A 7,732-nucleotide genomic window follows, 5' to 3' on the forward strand; every position below is an offset into this window, starting at 1 on the left:
CCCGCCAGGCTCCTCTGTCGTGGGGATTTTCCAGGCAAGAACACTGGAGTGGGTTGCCATTCCCTTCTCCACGGGATCTTCCCTACCCAGGGGTCAAACCCGGGTCTCCTGCCTGGCGGGTGGGTTCTTTACCACTGAGCCAGTGGGGAAGCTCTCTGATTAGGTGATCCATGTGAAAAGGGAAGGCTGGGGCGTTTTCTTTGGGAAATTATGTCATCATGCATCAGCCAGAGGTGATGCTAATGAAGAAGACAGCTGGTTTACACTTGTCCCTGCCTTTGCCTCGAGTACGTTAGGTGAGAACCAAATGTCACCCCTCAGGCCTGCCCGAAATGATTCCACCTGGCTGTCCTGGTCACCACCCGGAGGGCATTTGCTCGTGATGGCACTGTCACGCTGGCAGACCAGGACCTGCCGAGTGACTCTTGTCAGTGACGGGCATCACGGCCTGTCTACCTGCGTCTGCACTTGGCGGATTTTGAGTGTGTGAGCTTGCAGTCCTGGTGGGAGGCTGGCGGGACTGTGAGCGCATGCGCTGTCCCTGGAGCGTATAGCTTAGGTCTCCAGGCCTTCAGAATGCCCCTGCTGCGGTGGGGACTGGGCATGCTTCAGCCCGGCGCAGGCTTGAGTGGGATGGCACTGACCTCTGAAGGGAAGAAAGCTCCCTCGGAGGGGCAGGGGCACAGTGCCAGCAGGATGGTCAGCAGTGGTGCCTGGAGCGAAGGGATCTACAGACTGGGAACACGGAGGGTCAGCTCCAGCCCCATCAAAAACGGGAAGAGTTAAGTTCACATGCCGGCCCACACACCTCCACCCTCGCCAGTATGGCCTCCGAGTGGCCCCATGCTCCCTGCACCGCCCCTCACGCTCCCTCTCCCTCCTCACTGGGAGCGGGAGCAGTGGGGACAGCAGGGAGTGGAAGGCGCACTGCCCCCAGACCCTGGGCACAGCGGTGTTCACTGGGCCTGTCAGAGGAGTGAGAACTGTGAAGAGAAGTCTGGCGAGAGACTGGAGGGTGGGGAGGTGGGACTTCAGGGCGCCCCTCCGTGCTCAGCCCCCGCCCCGCCCGCCTGGGCCCCGCGGTCACGGGCTGCTGGTGCTTTGTGTCCCTTCTTCCAGCTCTGAGGCCGAACAGCCCCCTGGACAGCAGGAGGGAAGAGCTGCCGGCTAGCGGAGACACGGGCTGAGCCGTGATTCGGGCGTGGATTTTTCCACCCCAGTCGCTGGAGGACAGCAGCATCAGGCAGCAGATTGCTGGGTGGAGAGTTTGAGAAAGAAGTGTATGAAGCGAGGGATCCAAGACTCCTCCCGAGATCTGGACACCACCCCTGTTTACAGCTCGATGAGTGTCCTTAAGGAACAAGCAAGCACTTCTGTGGGCTCAGCTCAAACATCTGAGCTTCTTCCCAGGAAAATTCTAGCGGAAACTCTGGCTTTGACAAAACCACTCTCACTTCAAAGCCGTCTACAGAAAGCGGGGCCTAAAAACCGTCCAGAGGCAGCAGCTCTGCCGTCTCAGTTGGTTCCCTCCCAGGGTATCTTGCTTCCAGGAGCTTTCCAGAATATTGTGGTTTCAAAACTTGGGGGCACAAATTCGAAAAGTGGATTTGAAGTGTCAGGTTTCAAAGTCGGTCGTCTTTGGAAGTGGTCTGGGTTTCTAAAATTTTGGTTGAAAAATGTTTGGGTTCTAATATCTTCCAGAAATGTTTCCCAGAGCACGGAGTTCCCACAGCACTTTGGGAGAAGGGCCGGGGTGTGGCGTGGGGGGTGTCGTGGGGCGCTGTGGGGGGAACCAGCCTGAGCAGGGCCTTCCTGGCCTGGGCAAGCTCTGCTGCCCCGCCCGCAGTCCGGTGGGGGAAGGACCTGGGCGCACCCAGGCTGCCTCAGGCAAGTGTGTCTTCAGAAGTCCCCTCCTGTGTGTGATTTCTCCTCCAGCCGTCCCCACCAGGCACTCTGCTAATGGGTACCGGTCTCTTTGCCAGAGGGCCCCTTTCATTCCTGACCTCGGGTGGTCCGTGGGTGTCATACTCCAAGGAGAAAGTTGTTGTGAGACTAGATTCTCCAAGGGAGGAGGTCTAATTTGGGAAAAGGCATATTGATGAAGTGCCAGGGCTTTCTGGAAGGTTCTTGTAAAGTTACGGGCTGGACCAGAATCCATAGTCATACAGATTATTGGCCCCACTTTGCGGATGGGGAAATTGAGACCCAGCGAGGCTGTGAAGGCGTGTTCCAGCCCCACCATTCCTAGGAACCCAGGTGTTCGACCCTAACTCCCCGCTGAGCCCTGCCCTTCAGCAGAGCGCTTAGGAGCAGCGCCTGCCACCGAGACACCTGACCGGCCCTCCCCCACCTGCCTTGTCTGCATTGGCCATGTGTCCGACAGCAGGCCTTGGAGGCTTCAGTGTCAGGCCCAGCCTTTGGGGAAAGCCTCCCTGCGAGGAGACACTGGCTGGAAAGAAGGAGGCAGGCAGAGCCTTGGGATGGCTTGGCCCTCAGGCTGCTGACGATGGAAGAGTGGGGAGTTGGCAGGAAGGACACACAGCCCATAGCCCGCCGCGGTCCCGGGGTGGAGAGATGTGGGCGACAGTCTTGGCGGTGGGGCCCAGGGCAGAGGGAAGGAAAGGAAAAGCCCAGCGGGGCAGCCCGCCCTGGGCGTCAGCACCCGTCTGCGGAGCCAAGAGAGTCTTGCCTTAAACATGTTAATTAATTTTAGGGTCTCTTCCCGTCCAGTGGAGCTCACACCACGTGGGCAGCAGCCAGAAAGGGCTGGGCGGCCTGCGCTTGGGGCTGCTTCCTCATCGGCCAAGGTGGCAGGGTGCCCGAGGCCGGCTGCCCTCAGCGGCCGTGAGCTCTGCCCAGAGCCAGTGCTGATGCCCCGTGAGGGCCAGACTGAGGGCACAATCAGAAGGGTGCCGTTCTAACACAGAGGTATCTGACCAAGGACTTCCTGGTGGCTCACATGATAATCTGCCTGCAATGCAGGATACCCAGGTTCCATCCCTGGGTCAGGAAGATCCCTTGGAGAAGGGAATGGCTACCCCTCCCAATATTCTTGCCTGGAGAATCCCATGGATATAGGAGCTGGGGTTCTAGTCTGTGGAGTTGCAAGGAGTCAGACACGACTGCGTGACTGACACTCGCACTGTCAACCAGGCACAGAGGGTGCACGCCACCTCCCTACAGCCTCCTGGGAAGGGGGCGCCCTGCCACAGCTGCTGAGAAGCCAGCCAGCCCTGCCCTCTCCCAGCTGGAACTTCTAGCCTGGCTTATGGACCCACCTGGAGAGGTAGTTACCTGACGAGGCCTGGAGACGCACTCAGGTGCTAGGTGGGGGCGAGGTGCAAGCCTTGAGTTAGCCTGCTCAGATGGCCCGGAGACGTGGGTTTTCTGAGCTCCTCGAGGCTGTGGCCGTGGAGTTGTGACAGGGGTCAAGGTGGCCCCCACGGGTACCCCGCTGCAGCCCCGCGCACTGCCTCCTCAAGGCTCCTAGGACCCGGTAGTGCACCCTCTGCCTTTGCTCTTTGCTGGCCTCCCAGGGGTGCCATCTGGATGAGCTGGGCCTGAATGGCACCGGGGGGCGGCCTGCAGGGAGGCCAGGGACGCTGAGTCGGCGCTGAGCCTGCCCAGGCTCTGGGACGGGCACTTGTGGGTGTCCCCATTACCCCAGGCCCATATGAACATACTCCCAGCACGTGCAGGGCTGCCAGCGCCCCGTCTCAGCCGGCGGCGGCCAGGCCCAGGCTCCAGCACCTCCACCGGGCAAGACAGGCCTCCTCACAGCCTCCCCTTGGCCACTCCTGACCCCTCCTGCCCTGGCCGTGGGCTTTCTCCACAGCCCTCCCTGCCTTGTCTCTCGTCTGCCAGCGTCCCGTGTCCCCGAGTGGACCCTCTGTGTGCCCACAGGGAACCTCATGGGCAGCACAGAGGCTGTTTTGCTGGATTCTCCTTGGAGGCTGTTCCCCCACCACCCCCGAATTTGGCTTGTCGAGTAAATAAACACTTCTAACATCTGTGCAGGTGAAGGAATTGGACCAGAAAACGTTTGAGAGGGAGGAGATCTTGGGGTCATCCCGAACCCACAGCAATCTCCCTAGCAGATTGGGTCAGCTTTGCCTTGCTCACCTGCCATGGCAGGAGGCTCACTACCTCACCACCCCTGGTAGCTGGATAACCTCTTCCTAACTCTGGGTCCAGCCTGCCTCTCTCTAACTCGGAAGCCACACAAACCTGTGGCCTCTTCCTCATTAGATGGGTTAGATCTCAGAAGATGGCTACTGTACTCGTCTCCCCAGGTTAAGGAGAGGCTCGTGTGAAAGCTGGCAACGGTAGAGGTCAGGGGACTTCCCTGGCTGTCCAGTGGCTAAGGCTCTATCCTCCCAGCGCAGGGGCCCGGTTCCATCCCTGGCCAGGGAACTGGATCCCGTGTGCAGCAACTAAGACTCAGTGCAGCCAAATACATGATTTTTTTTTTTTTTTTTAAGAGTGGCGGTCGGAGCCTGGCCCCAGCCCGTCACTGATTTGGGGGAATCAGTGATCCCAGTGCTCATCCTCTGCCTCTGCTTCCTGAGGACACTTTGAGAGAGGCATGCGAAAGATGCTGTAGCTTTCTGAGGGGCTTCGGGAAACTCCAAACCTCTCAGCTAGTGAAGACGCCAAAATGTGCTCTGCTCAGCAGAGTGGTCACATCTTGAATGGAAACACGTTCTGTCCTGGCCAAACACCTCGAGTGTTATGTAAGAATTGGCTGTCACAGCATCCACTTTTCTCAGCCTTTCTCCAAGCCCTGTGCACTCGGAGGGTATGAAGGCAGTAACTGGCATGCAGCCTGGTTGCGTGTACGTGTGTGGTGTGTGTGTGTGTGTGTGTGCATACGTGCATGCGTGAACTCGTGCCAGAGAGGGGGAGGGTGGTCAGGGGACCAGCCAGAGGGCAGGAAAACGCAGCAGCTGGCGCCTGTGCTGGTTGTGATCAAGGAAGCAGTGGGAATGCATGCAGATCCTTTCCTCAGGCACCAGGATGGGGTTGGTGGCCGTCCACTCGCACAGCGAGTGTGGAGCATCAGGAGGCACCCCAGGGAGCCCTGTGGCTCTAACGACTTCTGGGAGGGGCCTCTTTAGGGCGAGGTCGTGTGCACCTGGAGCAACTCTCCCCCTCCCCCGGTGTGGTCAGACTCTTCCCCCTAACTGGCATCAGCTGCCAAGAGAGTGAGTGACCGAGTGGATACCGGAGGCCACCGCGAAACCTGCCACAGGGACAGGGTCTGAGAGCTGCCCGGGCCTTCAAGGTGGCATCACCTCCTCCTAGAAGCCCCCTGGCTTCTCCCCCTATTCTGTGACAGCTGGGACCTCGCCTTTCCCCGAATCTCCTCACACGTGACCTCCACTCCGCTCCCGACTTCAGCTGCCACCGTGGCTTGTCTGCCCCCGTGATGGACAGTTCCAGAACTCACCCGGGCCGAGTTCTCGTGGGGCTCTCTCTCTTACTTTCTGTCTGCAAGGATGGTCATTCCCTGCTCTGGCCCCTCTTGGGGAGTCCCAGGAGATGTGTGGCTCAGTCTCCCCAGCTACTCCTGAGAAATGAATGAGGCAGACAGTTCTTTGTCTTGTTGCGTTACCAGAGTCGGGGCAGCGGGAGGGGGCTGGACAGGAGGGCCTGTGAGGGCAGCGGGGCTGGGCCTCCTGCTCACGGGGGCGGCGTGGCCGCGATCACAGGCCCTACTGACCCACCGGGTCAAAGGAGGCACCTCTTCCTCAGCTGCTGATTTCGATTCAAGTTTTGTTAAAAAAAAAAGTCATTTTCATGAAAAGAAGCACAAGAATAGAATTCAGAGTACTATGAGTTTTTCAGATAAAACCAAGATTTTTAGGATATTCCTCCTTTTATCGGCCACTCTGTTCCAGCTGCCCTGGGGGTAAAGAATCTGCCTGCCAGTGCAGGAGATGCAAGAGACACAGGTTTGATCTCTGGGTCAGGAAGATCCCCTGGAGGAGGAAATGGCAACCCACTCCAGTACTCTTGCCTGGAGAATTCCATGGACAGAGGAGCCTCTCGGGCTGCAGTCCAGGGGGGTGCAAAAGACAGGCCTGAGTGAGTGAGCACACACGCGGCTGTTCCGGTGGGGCAGACCTAGCCGCGGTTTGTCAAGATTGCCTTGTTGCCCACCAGGTGCCATCTCGTTGAACCTTTCCAACAACCCTTTGAACTACATGTTAATTCAAAATTTTCTTATAACTTCCCTAAAAGCTAAACAAGAAGTGAAATTAATTTTAGCAATGTATTTGACTCAATATATCCAAAATGTTATTTCAGTTTGTAAATCATATAAAAATTATTGTAAGCTATTTTACAGCCTGAGCGTCTAAATTATTTTTTTATACTACGGCTTCAACATCCAGTGTGTATTTTATACTCACAGCATATACCACTTCAGGCCAGCCACGTTTCAAGTGCTCAGTTCAGTTCAGTCGCTCGGTCGTGTCCGACTCTTTGCGACCCCATGGACTGCAGCACGCCAGGCTTCCCTGTCCATCACCAACTCCCAGAGTTCACCCAAACTCATGTCCGTTGAGTCGGTGATGCCGTTCAAGTGCTCAGGTGGTCCCAAGTGGCCAGAGGCCGCCATGATAGACCATGTAGGTTTGAGGGGTGGGCTCCGTAGCTGTCTCAGTTTCATAGATAAGGAAAGTGAAGCGAGAGAGGGATTTGACCAAGATCGAAGTCCTCCAGGCCACTGCCCAGCAGCTGCTCCAGGATTTTGGCTCCGTTCAGGCAGGAACCTTCCCAGGGGCCAGACACCAGCCTGCCCTGTGGCTCTGGAGTGACCCCAGGGCTTTCCCTACCCTTCTCCCGATGCCATGGGCACAAGCGAGGTCCCCTCTGGGGAGGTGTGTGTGCTCAGTTGCTTCAGTCGTGTCCAACTCTGTGTGCAAGCCCATGGACTGTAGCTCGCCAGGCTCCTCTGTTCATGAGATTCTCTGGGCAAGAATACTGGAGGGGATAGCCATTTCCTTCTCCAGGGGATCTCCCTGACCCAGGAATTGAACCCGCGTCTTGGCGGGTGGGTTCTTTACTACTAGCGGCACGTGGGACCTCTGGGGAGGGGTCCAGCAGGCAAGGTGACCGGGTCCCTGGGTCGGCTCAGGGCTGGGTTTGCCTGTGTCCCCATGACTCCCGCCAGGGGGCAGCCTCGGGTCAGGAATACCACCTGCCGGGCGGGGCCTTTGCTGGGAAATCCAAGGGCTTTTCCAAGGGGCTTGGGCAGTTCCCGGGCCTGGTGAATCTTTCTGCAGCGATGGGCTGGCAGGAGAGGGGTGCCCTCTCATTCTGCTCCAGTACTTGCTCTCTGTGGAGGTCACTCCCCACCTCGGGCCCCTGTTGAGGGGTCCTGGAGACGTGTGGTTTGGCCTCCCCCAGGTCCTGAAGCCCCATGGACGTGGCCCCAGGACCACCAGGCCCGAGTTGGTCCTTGGGCCTCCTCTGTTCTGGGGGTGACCTAGAGTACAGGCACGTGCACACGCTCTGGACGGGGTCCAGCCCCCGCACACACTTGGCCACTTGTGGGGGCCCCGACAGACGTGGCTCTGTGTGTCTTGTCCATCTTCTCACTGGATTGGTGGAGTTTTGAGAGTTCTTACAAACCTTGGAAATGAGTCCTTCGTCAGATGTGTGGTTTGCAAATATTTGCTCCTGCTCTGCAAGTATGTGCCTTTTTGTCCTTTAAGAGGGTCTTTTA

This window comes from Bos grunniens, chromosome 25 (genome assembly GCF_055505025.1).
Source record: "Bos grunniens cultivar Pamir isolate PY7600 chromosome 25, Bosgru_T2T1.0, whole genome shotgun sequence".
Lineage (NCBI taxonomy): Eukaryota > Metazoa > Chordata > Mammalia > Artiodactyla > Bovidae > Bos > Bos grunniens.